Source organism: Sciurus vulgaris, assembly GCF_902686455.1.
Source record: "Sciurus vulgaris genome assembly, chromosome: 4".
Taxonomy (NCBI): domain Eukaryota; kingdom Metazoa; phylum Chordata; class Mammalia; order Rodentia; family Sciuridae; genus Sciurus; species Sciurus vulgaris.
The window spans coordinates 161,610,861-161,622,192 of record NC_136464.1 but is presented as its reverse complement, the minus strand read 5'-3'; the positions used below and the strand labels follow the sequence as shown (position 1 = coordinate 161,622,192).

General features: G+C 36.3%; 1 long non-coding RNA gene across 1 annotated transcript; it reads right to left on the bottom strand.

The window, feature by feature from the left end:
• Window positions 1-54: 54 nt before the first annotated feature.
• Window positions 55-11,231, bottom strand: LOC306659470. The gene is made up of 2 exons (XR_013763311.1): window positions 2,633-11,231; window positions 55-1,670 (listed from the first exon to the last, which is right to left on the bottom strand). It is a non-coding gene; the product is annotated as an uncharacterized lncRNA (long non-coding RNA).
• Window positions 11,232-11,332: the final 101 nt, after the last annotated feature.

The window sequence follows — 11,332 nt, the reverse complement described above, 5'->3', positions numbered from 1 at the left end:
TATTAGCATAAGTTACTCAGAAGTTTTCTAGTGTTTCTTAATCTGCAATCTACAGTAGGAAATTATTTGAATTCCTTCAAAGGGCAGTTGCAGGTCCCTCTGAGTTGCCTCCAAAATTTTCAATTAGGCTTTTTTTTTTTTTTTTTTTTTTCCTTTTAGATGTTGTGAGTTTGGAGAATTAGTTTAGTATTTTTCTTGCCACTCTTATGTTTCTTAAATACTAGTCTGGGTTCAGGGTCCTTCACAGGTTGGTGTCCAACCTGATGGAATAACTGAGTTTTCTGCTTTTGCACTCAAGCTCTCAGCATTTCATGTCTGACACCAAATGTGTCAGCAGTTCTACAGCAGACTCCAGTAGGGTGTCCGATTATTTAATTCAGTTCTGACCCTATCTCCCTTTAATTGGAGTTCGTTCCATAAGACCACTGCCACTTTAGGTACCAATCTCAAGTCCAGGGTTGTGACCTGTGCTTCTGTGGACTGGCTATACATTTGGGGTTCTCATGATCCTCCTCAGGTTCAGTAGTTTGGGAGGACAGCTCACAGAACTAAGGGAAACAGCTATTTACTTTAAAGGCTGGTACAAAGGACAGATGGACAGGTGGAAGAGATACACAGGGCAAAGTATGTGGGAAGAGGCTTCCATTCCTCTCCAGGTGTGACACTCTCCACGTATTCACAAACCTGTAAGTTCTGAGCCTCATCTTCAGGGATTTTTATGGAACCTTCATTATGTAGTCATGACTGGTTTATATAACTCTATCCGCAGCCCCACTTCCCACTTCTCATCCTAGGGAAGGAGGGATTGTGGGGAATGTTCCAAGCTTCTCATCAATATCAGTGCCTGATAAAAATTTATTAACATTAAAATGGTAAGAGATAGAAGCATACCTAATGGTGAGGCAGTCTAATGCTATATTCAGCCTTTTAATACATATGAGAACAAAGGAGTTGGTAGGTTTTACCATCTGGAAGTATTGAGGGGTTAGTATATAATTGAGAATTATTTGGCATACTGTGGTGTGGCTCTTTGAACAAACACACCTCTACATTCCTGCTTCTGTACAAAATATAAATTAATAACCTTATCACTTTTCATTAATTTTGCCCTTTGCTGTTAATGTTACCTTTTTTAGTAGGATGAGCAAATATACAGCCCACTGTTCACTGAATTTTATTCCTTTGAATGCAGATATTCAAAAATGTAAAAAGATGATCTGAAAAAATTATTAGGAAAAATGAAACAATTCTGATTTGTCTTTTAAATCTACAACTGGATAAGTGTTTTTTTCAGACATGAAATGTATACCAAATTTTGATTTGTTTTTTAATAAAGGAAAACCAAAAAATGCTGCTAGTCTTCATTGTGTTTAGTTTGTGATTTCAAAATTTAAATTCAAGTTTCTTTATGTGTAATAAATGCTTTCGTCTTATTATAGATCCTTAAATATTAAAGAATGACAGCATACTGTTAGTTTTTCAAATAGAATTTCCCTAAGTTCTTCCCTCCCTGCAATTCAAAAAGTATAAGGGACTTTAAAACTTTTAAAAATGAAGGATCAAGTTTTGAAAGTTTAAAGTTTACTTCCAGATCTTGAATTTATTTCTGAACCGGTAGACGTGCTCTGTTAGCTGTACTTTGTCTTTTTACTTCATTCTGGTGTCATGACCTAATGGAGACAGGAAAAAGCTATATTGTTTATGACTGACAAAATAAAGGTCACATAGGGGATATGACTCTGGGTCAGTGGAAGATCAGGTAGAATTCTGCTTTAACTTTGGCTACACTTGTTTTTGGAGAGATGAATTAATTTTAACCCCAAGACTTACATGACACTTTTTGTTTATTTTCTGTACTATATAGAAATCTTGTAAAACCTAAAGTTTTTCATCAACTTTATTAATTCTGAAAGAACACCCACATAACCTTCATGTAGATTTACCACTTGTTAGCGTATCGTCTTCCTCATGTGTAGATTCAGGATAAACATTTTTGGCAAGAAGTCCACAAAGTGGGTAGTAAGTACTTCTTACTGTGTATCATCACAAGTCCCACTTGGTAATGCTGAGTTTAACAGCTGATGGCTATCAGAGCTTTCCATTATAAAAATAATTTTCATTTGTAATTAATAATCTGTGAAGTAATAATTTGAGATATATTCTTTTCCACCAAGAACTTTTTGTTGTTGTTCTGGTTAGTTCCCCAAGAACTTTGACACAAAGGTTTTAGTGTCCATGGAAAATTTTTGCCCTAATCATTTACATGGCTGTGGAGGTCAAGAGAGGACTGCAAAATCATCTTTATTATTTCTTCTATTTGTATTGGCTGACAAGTTTCTGTAAAGCAAAGTCACCACACATTTCCTCTCTCTCAAGTATCCTTATATACTCATGTATTCTTATTTAATGTTTAAAATCTCTGTCAATACCCTTTCCATGCTCTAAACCCAATCATTACAATAAATAGTGCTTTTAAAAGAAAATTATAATAGTGTACAAGTGCTAAATTTAATTTGTAGCACTATTGTTATTTTGTGGAATAATAAATATTATTGAGATAGTTACCATAGTTGGTTGTCAAGGGTGTTATCACCAAAAAAATCTATTTTGTCTTAGGGGAACCAGGGCTGACCTTAACTACTGAGGTTTTGCCAGATCACAGAGGCAAGGTCAAGCAACCTGTGGTTGTTCCTCCATTTTACACGGTTTCAGAGGCACCATAGTATTGAAATTTCAGAGATGACAGAGGATAAGGCATACAAAATGGTACACATTTGTTCTTTTAATACTTAATATGAAAATTTTCAATTATCTAAAAGTAAATAAAAATATATAATCCTATGTCCCTATCATCTGGCTTCGATAATATACTCAGTGTCAATCTTATTTCATCTACAATTTTTAACCCATTTTCCCCCTTCAAAGGTATTTTGAAAGAAATTCTAGACATAATTTCTACAGTAAGTATTTCAATTTATAACACTAACATAAACATATAACAAAACTATTATGTCTAAATTAATAATTCCTTACAGTCAAATACCCAGTGTTCAAATTTATCGTGGTCTAATAAGCCTGTTTTGTTTGAATCAGATCCTGTAGATCAGCTACACATGATGATTGGATTTTGTGCCAAATGTCTTTTATAGGTTCTATTTCTATCTCTTTCACTTAATGCTAGTTGTTGAATGCACCAAGTTGTAGAATTTCCTACAGTAGATTTTGCTGTTTGCATCTTTGTGATACAGTTGAACATGTTCCTCTCTTGTATTTCCTATAAATTGCTAGTTGAATGTACAGACTTGATTAGGTTCAGGTTCATTATTTTTGGAAACCTAACCACTCTTATTTTGTGATACTGAAGACTCTTGATGCATTACAACACATAGATCCAAATGGGCTGCAAAACCCTGATTCTAAATCTGTCATTTCTTTTTTTCTTCTTCTTTTTTTTTTTTTTTTTTGCTGGAGTACGTACTTAGTGAAATTTCCTATTATTATCTGCTTACTTAGGGGTAAAATTATGTTGGAAAGGCAGGGAAAAATATACTGTATTATTCCTTTTTATTGCTAGCAATTTTTCCTGAGGCAGGAGGATTGCAAGTTCAGTTAACCTTAGCAATTAGGCCCTAAGCAGTTAAGCAAGTGCCTGTCTCAAAATAAAAAAAAGAACTGGGGAGGTGACTCAGTGATTAAGTGCTATTGGGTTCAATCCCAGATATTCACTGCACCCCCCACCAAAATCTAACAATTTTCAAAATACAAAATTTATATTTATGCAAGAATAAAAATTGGGCTATTCTCTAACAGTGACCAATTTTTGTTGTCAGTATCAATATGGAGGATATATATTAGTGTTTCAATTTATTTTATTTGTGTTTTAGTCACCTATTTTTCTTCTGTGACTAAAAGACCTGACAAGAACAATTAGAGGAGGAAACGTTTCTTTGAGAGCTCACAGTTTCAGAGGTCACAGTCCATAAACATCCAGCTTAATTCTTAAGGGCTAGAGGCGAGGTTGAACATCGTGGTGGAAGAGTATAACGTGGAAAAGTATGGTGGAGGGAAGTAGCTCACATGATCAGGAAGCAGAGAGAGAGACTTCACCCACCAGATACAAAATATATACCCCAAAGTCACACTGCTTGGGACCCACCTCCTCCAGCCACACCTTACTTACCTTCAGATACAACCTAGTTAATCCTGTCATGGGATTAATTCACTGGGTTAAGGCTCTTATAACTCAATCATTCCTTCTCTAAAGCTTCCTGCATTGTTTCACACATAAACTTTTGGGGGACACTTTGCAGTCAAACCATGATAGTTTGCTTGTTTTTCACAAAGATTCAAAGATCACAGACAAAATGACCATTTTTGGAACTAGGCCTGTCTTAAGAGGCTTTCTTTGTTTCTCTTCCTTGCAAAAACAAAAACTGAACACCTCCAGGGTTTATCTCTGGGGAAAAGATATGGCAAGATGAGCCACCAGAGTCCATTACCCTCTATTTCATTCACCACATTGTAGAACTCATTCATTGTCTTTTGACTGCCTGGGTCCACCCTAATTCCTAACAGCACCCTGAATTCTGAAGGAAAGTTGCTAAAACTCCTTAGGAGACAGTGCCTCTCTCCTCTAGGCAGGTTGACTTTCCTCTCTGCTCCTGGGTCCTGCAGAGGGCAGACCTGTGACCTAGTCAGCCATACTTCTCTCTTAGTGTTACTTGCGGGAGTCCGGATTGGGTTTCTGTTCCCTGGAGTAGAAGAGTGAACACCTCGAATGCTGCCAAGGTAAGCAAGTTAGCAGGAATTTTATTAAAAAGGAAAATGGGAGAAAGATTCAAAACTCCCAGTGCAGGGCATTTAAGGCTTACCATGCTCCTCCGTTTAAAGGCACATGGGGAGAAGCTGGTAAGCTCTTCTGAGTACTTTAGTTTTTGTTACTTCAGTTGGCCCATGGTAGGCAAGGCTGGATTATGAATTATGCAGTTGCTTTTGGTGAGATGGAAATTTACACCTTTTCTGAGAAACAGGAACTGTTTTATAAAACGTCAGGCATACTTCCCCTTTTGATCTTTACTGCGCCTTCCCTACGTCTTCTGCCTAGCCTGGGACTCCTGAGTCCAGGAGGAGGAGACCAGTGTGAGGTAGGGGCCTCATCACTACCCAAATAGTGTGCCCTCACGCATATCATCACTGTGGTTTCTGCAGCTCTATTTGTGAAGCTCCTTTGGTTCCTGATTGTTTCTTGGCATACTCCTTCGTTTGCTACTGAAGCTGTGACCCTTTAGTGTTATTATAGTAAAGCCCTTTATACATAGAAGAGTACATTTTTTTGCTTGCACTCAGGTCTCTGAATGAGTAATGGTATCAGGCAGCTGGCATTATAGGAACAAGTCCCCAGAGACATTGGTAGATTAGTTATCTGACTGATAGTTTACATAGTGACTCTAGGTAGGAAATCTAGCTGCCTTTGGCAGGCAATTGAAGAATAGCTATCGTATCTGGTTCCATGAAATTACAGACTCATTTCATAGTAAGATTCTGGGCAACCAGACTAAGAAAAGTCAGTATTTCTTGGGTGGCTGCTTCTAAGAGCATTGGTAGGATGGGGGTTGAAGCAAGTGAATAACAAGTTCAAATCCCCATATCAAGCTACAACATCCTAAAGGATTTCATTTATTACTGATACAATACTCAGTAAAAAACAAGATCTGAGTCTTCAGAGTCACCAGATCTATTCTGTGAAAACCGGAGCATTGATTAGGATCTGTAATATCCCCAAAATTAAGTGGGAATAGGACTGAGGAAGTAGTTTCTTCACTTAGAAGGAGAGTGTTCCTTTCTCCATTAAGACATCCTTCCCCCAAAGAGATCCATTTACCTGAGAAAGCTAGTTCCTCTCTTGCCATGGTCCCCTTTGTTTCTGACCCATAGCCAATGATAGAGTGCAGTATTCCTCTTGGGGATCAAATCCAGAGAAATCTAACATAAAGAAAGAATTTGGGGTCTTTGCCATTTTCTAGCTACAAGAAATTCAGGAACACATGAAGAAGTAGATTATGAACATACTTTTAGAATATCAGCATGCTACCCTTACATAAGATAATTCTAGACTCAAATAACTCAAGAAAATGGATTTGGTTTCAATCATTTGCAAAATTAGACTCAACTCAGGTACATGCTAAATGAAACTGAGGTGCCAGAGGTCCTTAGCATATTATAGACAGTGATTTTCAAACTTCTGTGTGTGCCAGAATCACAGGAAGGCTTTTCAAAATACATTGCTTTTGAGCCTTGTACCTAGAGTTTGTGGTTGAGCTGAAGCCTGAGAATTTGCATTTCTAGTAAGTTCCCAGGCAGTGGTGATGCTACTAACCCAAGAACCATCTTTGAGGATCACTGGTGTAGAGGGAAGAAATCAAACTTTGACAGACAGGAATGTCGAGTCATTTGCTTATGTAAACTCTCTCTCTACTTGCTATCCTTTCCAAAAGTACCAATAAAGTCTTTAAATTTAAATAAACAAAAAAGTTCCTCTTCAGAATAAAAAAAATAACTTTGTTGTATACTTTACATAAAAACAATGTACTCAAATTATACAGTTATTTGTGTTTTGACAAATATGTACACAACTATGTAACTACCATAACAATTAAAATATGGAATGTTTTCATCCCCCCAAATTCTCTCCTATCCTTTTTTATCCCTGTCGCTCCTGCTCAGAGCGCCAGGTAACCCTTCATCTGCTTTTTGACACTGGTGATTATTTGTTTTAAATAATCTCATTTAAGTAGAACCATATAGTGTGCGTGTATTTATCGATTATTTTGTCTCTGGTTTCTTTTGCTTTGTATCAGTTTTTAAAACTTACCTGTGTTATTGAGTATTTTATCTTTTTTTGACTTATCTTAAACCCAATCCCATCTGTTCCACTTTTTAGTTTGCTTGTCTCTTTGAATTAAAAGTCATCTATATATTCTCAATATAAAGCATTTATCAGATATATGTTATTGCAAGTATCTTTGGAGTCTGTCTTTTCATTTTCTTAATGGCATATTTCAAAAGCAGAAAATTTAATTTAGATAAAATCTAATCTATTTGTATGTATTCGTATTTTTTACTTTTGGTGTTCTTTCTAAAACTTTTTTCTAACCTAAGGTTACAAAGATTTTCTTGATGTTTTCTTCCAGGAGTTTTATATAAACTTAGATATTTTAACAATGTTGTGTCTTCTAATCCATGAACATAGTATCTCTTTCCATTTAATCTCTCTCAGCAATGTAGTTTTCAGTATACAAGTCTTTCACCTGTTTCATTAAATTTATTCTGATTTTATGGGTTTTTTTGATGCTATTGTTAAATGATTTGCTCTATTGTTAATTTTTTTAGTCATTGTTGGTAAGCATATTGAAATATAAGATTCTTGTATAATGGCTTTATATTCTTTGACTTTTCTAAATTAATTTATTCTAGTGGCTTCTTTTTAAGTTTTAAATTGATGATTCTTTAGAAATTTCTGTTACATTATATGCATTTAACAATTTTACTCTTCCTTCCCAGTTTACATGCCATTTATTTTCTTCTCTTGTTTTATTGCTGAAACTTCTAGGATTATGCTGAATTGGAGTCATGAAACTGAATTTCCTTGCTTTATTCCAAGTCTAGGGGGAAGCAGCCACTGTTTTACCATAAAGTATCATTTGCTGTAAATATTTTTTGTTGATGCCCTTTATCAGCTCTACTCCTAGTTTCTTGAGAATTTTTATCATGAATGGACTTTGAATTTTGTTAAATATTTCTCTTCATCCTTATGTATGAGCATGTGGATTTTCTCCCCCTTCTCTACTCTCTTAATACCATGTATCTCAATGAGAGATTTTCAGATGTTGAACTAGACTTGAGTTGTCTGTTTAAACCCCATTGTTCAGGTTGTATAGTCCTTTTTATACATTGCTTTATTAATTTTTTTTGTGAATTTGTTATATTCAAGAGGGATATTAGTCTCTAGTTTTCTTATAGTTCCTTTTTCTGATTTTGCATGAGAATAATAATGATCTCAGATAATGAGTTAGAAAGCATTTCCTGCTTCTATTTTTTGGAAAAGTTTGTGTAGAATTGATTTGTTTGTTCCTTAAATATTTGGCAATGAGACCATGTGGACTAGGGCCCATCTCAATCACACTCTAGCTACCTATCCTCCCTGGCAATGCATTATAAGCAATGATTTGAGGCTACATAGGTCAATCAGTTTGTTTCTTTCAGTACAACCAGAACCATTGTCTGTCTTGAGCTAGGCAAATGAGACTGACTTTGAGCCCCCACCAAACTGGACACTATACTAAAAGTTTTATGTTTCTATTATTTTATGCATTCCATAGTGCCAATGTTTACAATGAAGATAACTTTCCTGGAGGTAGAATATGTCATCTCTCCAGAGGAGTCCATGGGTCAAATTCCACTTATTGCCTGTTCAGTAAATAAGGGTTTAGTGGAGCACAGCTGTAGCTGTGCCCATTTATTTATGCCTGTCTTCTATGGGTTACACCCATAGATGCCCTTTGGCCTTTTACAGAAACAGTTTGCTGACCCCTGACCTAGAGTAGTGATTCTCAATCCTGGCCACATTTTGGAGTCACCTGAAGAAAGGGGAGAAAATCTATCTAGGATTTCAATCCCAGAAATTCTGATTTAATTGGTTTGGGCTGAGACCAGGACATTGGAAATGTTAAAAAATCCCCGGGCAGTTTGACTTGGCAGGCAAGGTTGAGAGCCATTGACCTAGAATAGGCTTTGTATTATTTCACTGCCCAGCCCTACACTGATTATTCTAATATGCATTTGGGGTTGAAAACAGTTATCTAGACAATAGTTCCCAGTGGGAATGTGTATTAGTTACCTTGGGAGTTTTAAAAAATAGATTCTAAGACACACCATTGCAGTTGATGTATTTGAATCTGACATAAGGCCAGGAAATTTTTTTCTTTCTGATATACAGGCATTTCTTTAGAAGAATGTTGAACCAAGGATATCCTATTCTTATTACCAAGATTTTTGGATGTTGAGTAGGTAATTAGAAGGTAATGTTAGTAGGTAATTAGACCCCCTTTACCCTTGGGAATGCATTCTACCACCCCCCATAGATGCCTGAAACTGTGGATAGTGTCTAATCTGACATATACTATGTTTTTTTTCCATATACATGCATACCTGTGATAAAGTTTACTTTATAAATTAGGCAAAACAAAAAAAAAATTAACAAGTAGAACAATTATAATAACATACTATACTAAAAATTATATGACTGTGGTCTCTCTCTTGAAAGAGACAAGATATATACTAATATTTTTGGACCTTGGTTGATTATAGTAACTAAAACCAAGAGCAAAACCAAAGATAAGGGAAGACTACATAGGAGTGGAGTGAGGATTTGGGTGATTTTGCTGAGAGACACAGGCTGTGGATGATCCTCGTAGAAGTAGAATCACCCCTCTCCAGTGATGAGAATATTCCTTCCAGTAGTTATGGTACGTCTTTTGTACGCTGTTCGGTAAAAAGGACCATGTTTCCCCTTTTTGGTTTCCTTGTATTTGTACCCCATAAAGTCTAATTATTCCTTGATATTCCTTTTTATTTTAGACAATCTGGTTACATTGAAGAGATTAGATGACAGCTATTTTGGTTTGTTTCTGTCCTGAGTTTTTTCTTTCATCTTTTAGCATCATATTTAGTAATGATCTCTTAGAGTAGACACTTTGGAGATGGATATGCTCATTGCTATATTTTTGTCCTGGGCTACCTCAGTTCAGTCCCTCAAAATACTTGAGTATTTACTCAACTGGGAACTGCCTATTAACCCTGAACTGTATTAAACAGTACCAATCCATGCTCTCTGCAGTGCAGATGAAATGTGTAATCGTGAACATCAAGCTAGAAGGTACTTTATGGACCATCATGTCTAACTTCAGAAAAGCAGTAATTTAGGCGGTTTAGCTGAGCACAAGGAGTACTGATGTGTTTTCAGTGGGCACTTCATACTCTACATGGCAGAGTCCTTGTTTTGGGATTATAATCTGTTCTGTGCACACCCTAGCTAGGAAGAACCCCAGTAGTTTCCAGTCCATTCATGTACAGTAGTACTGCAGGATGGATAGTTGAATGACCATGGCCGAGCCAAATCTCCCTGAGCCTTACCTTCATCTGTTAAATAAGGAAAACAAAGATCAATCAGAGAATCATTTAGTTATTACTTGGACCCCTCAGCCCAGAAGTCATTAGCTAAACCTAAAAGGAATAGCCTTGGAAATTAGAATTTGTAATATATTAAATTACAAGTACTATTTGCTAATCAAGCAATCATTTTTCTTACAGTTAAAAAAAAAATTCCTAAGCAGTACTATAAAATAGAAGACTGTATCTGCTTAGTGGTACTTGAGTGGATTTGTGTTATTACATATGACAAATTAGAAAATTGAAGTACCTATGAAAATACTATAAGCCAACTGAAAAAGTACATACCCTAGAATATATTTCAATTTATTGCAAGACTGACTTAATGACTATGGCATGATATTAGTGGTTACCCTCATAGAACATTAAATAGATACCTTTAAATGAGTTTTACAAATAAAATTTTGTTGTCATTTAGTTTAGCCCCAAAACATTTACTGAGCATTATTACTGTGAGTAGTCAGAGTGTTCCTGTCCTTGAGGAGATGACTGTCCAGTAGGAGAAACAAACAATTACAAGATGATAGAAAATGCTAGAGTGGAGGTACTGTACACACAAGCGACATGGGTGTCCTACAGGGGCTTGGGAATTGTTGACAAATGTCAAGGACACTCTAACTTCAAGGGAAGCAACATTTTTGCTGAGACATAGAAGTTTTAATGTTAGGTGGGAGGTAGGGCAAATAAAACCACATAAAAAGACATGGAGGTGCAATGGTACATGACTGTAATCCCAGTGACTCGGGAGGCTGAGGCAGGAGGGTCACAAGTTCAGGACAGCCTCGGCAACTTAGTGAGGCCCTATCTCAAAATAAAAAATTAAAAAGCTGGGGATGTAGCTCAGTGGTAAAGTGCCCCTGGTACCAAAAAAACAAACAGAAAAAAAGAACAAACATGGGCTAGGCATGGTGGCGCATGCCTGTAAATCCCAGCAACTTGGGAGGCTGAGGCAGGACAATCACAAGTTTGAGATCTGCCTCAGCAATTTAGTGAGCCCTGAGCAACTTAGCAAGACCTTCTCTCAAAAAAAAAAAAACAAAAAACAAAAAACAAAAAACCAGCTGAGGATGTGGCTCAGTGGTTAAGCACCTCTGGGTCTAATCCT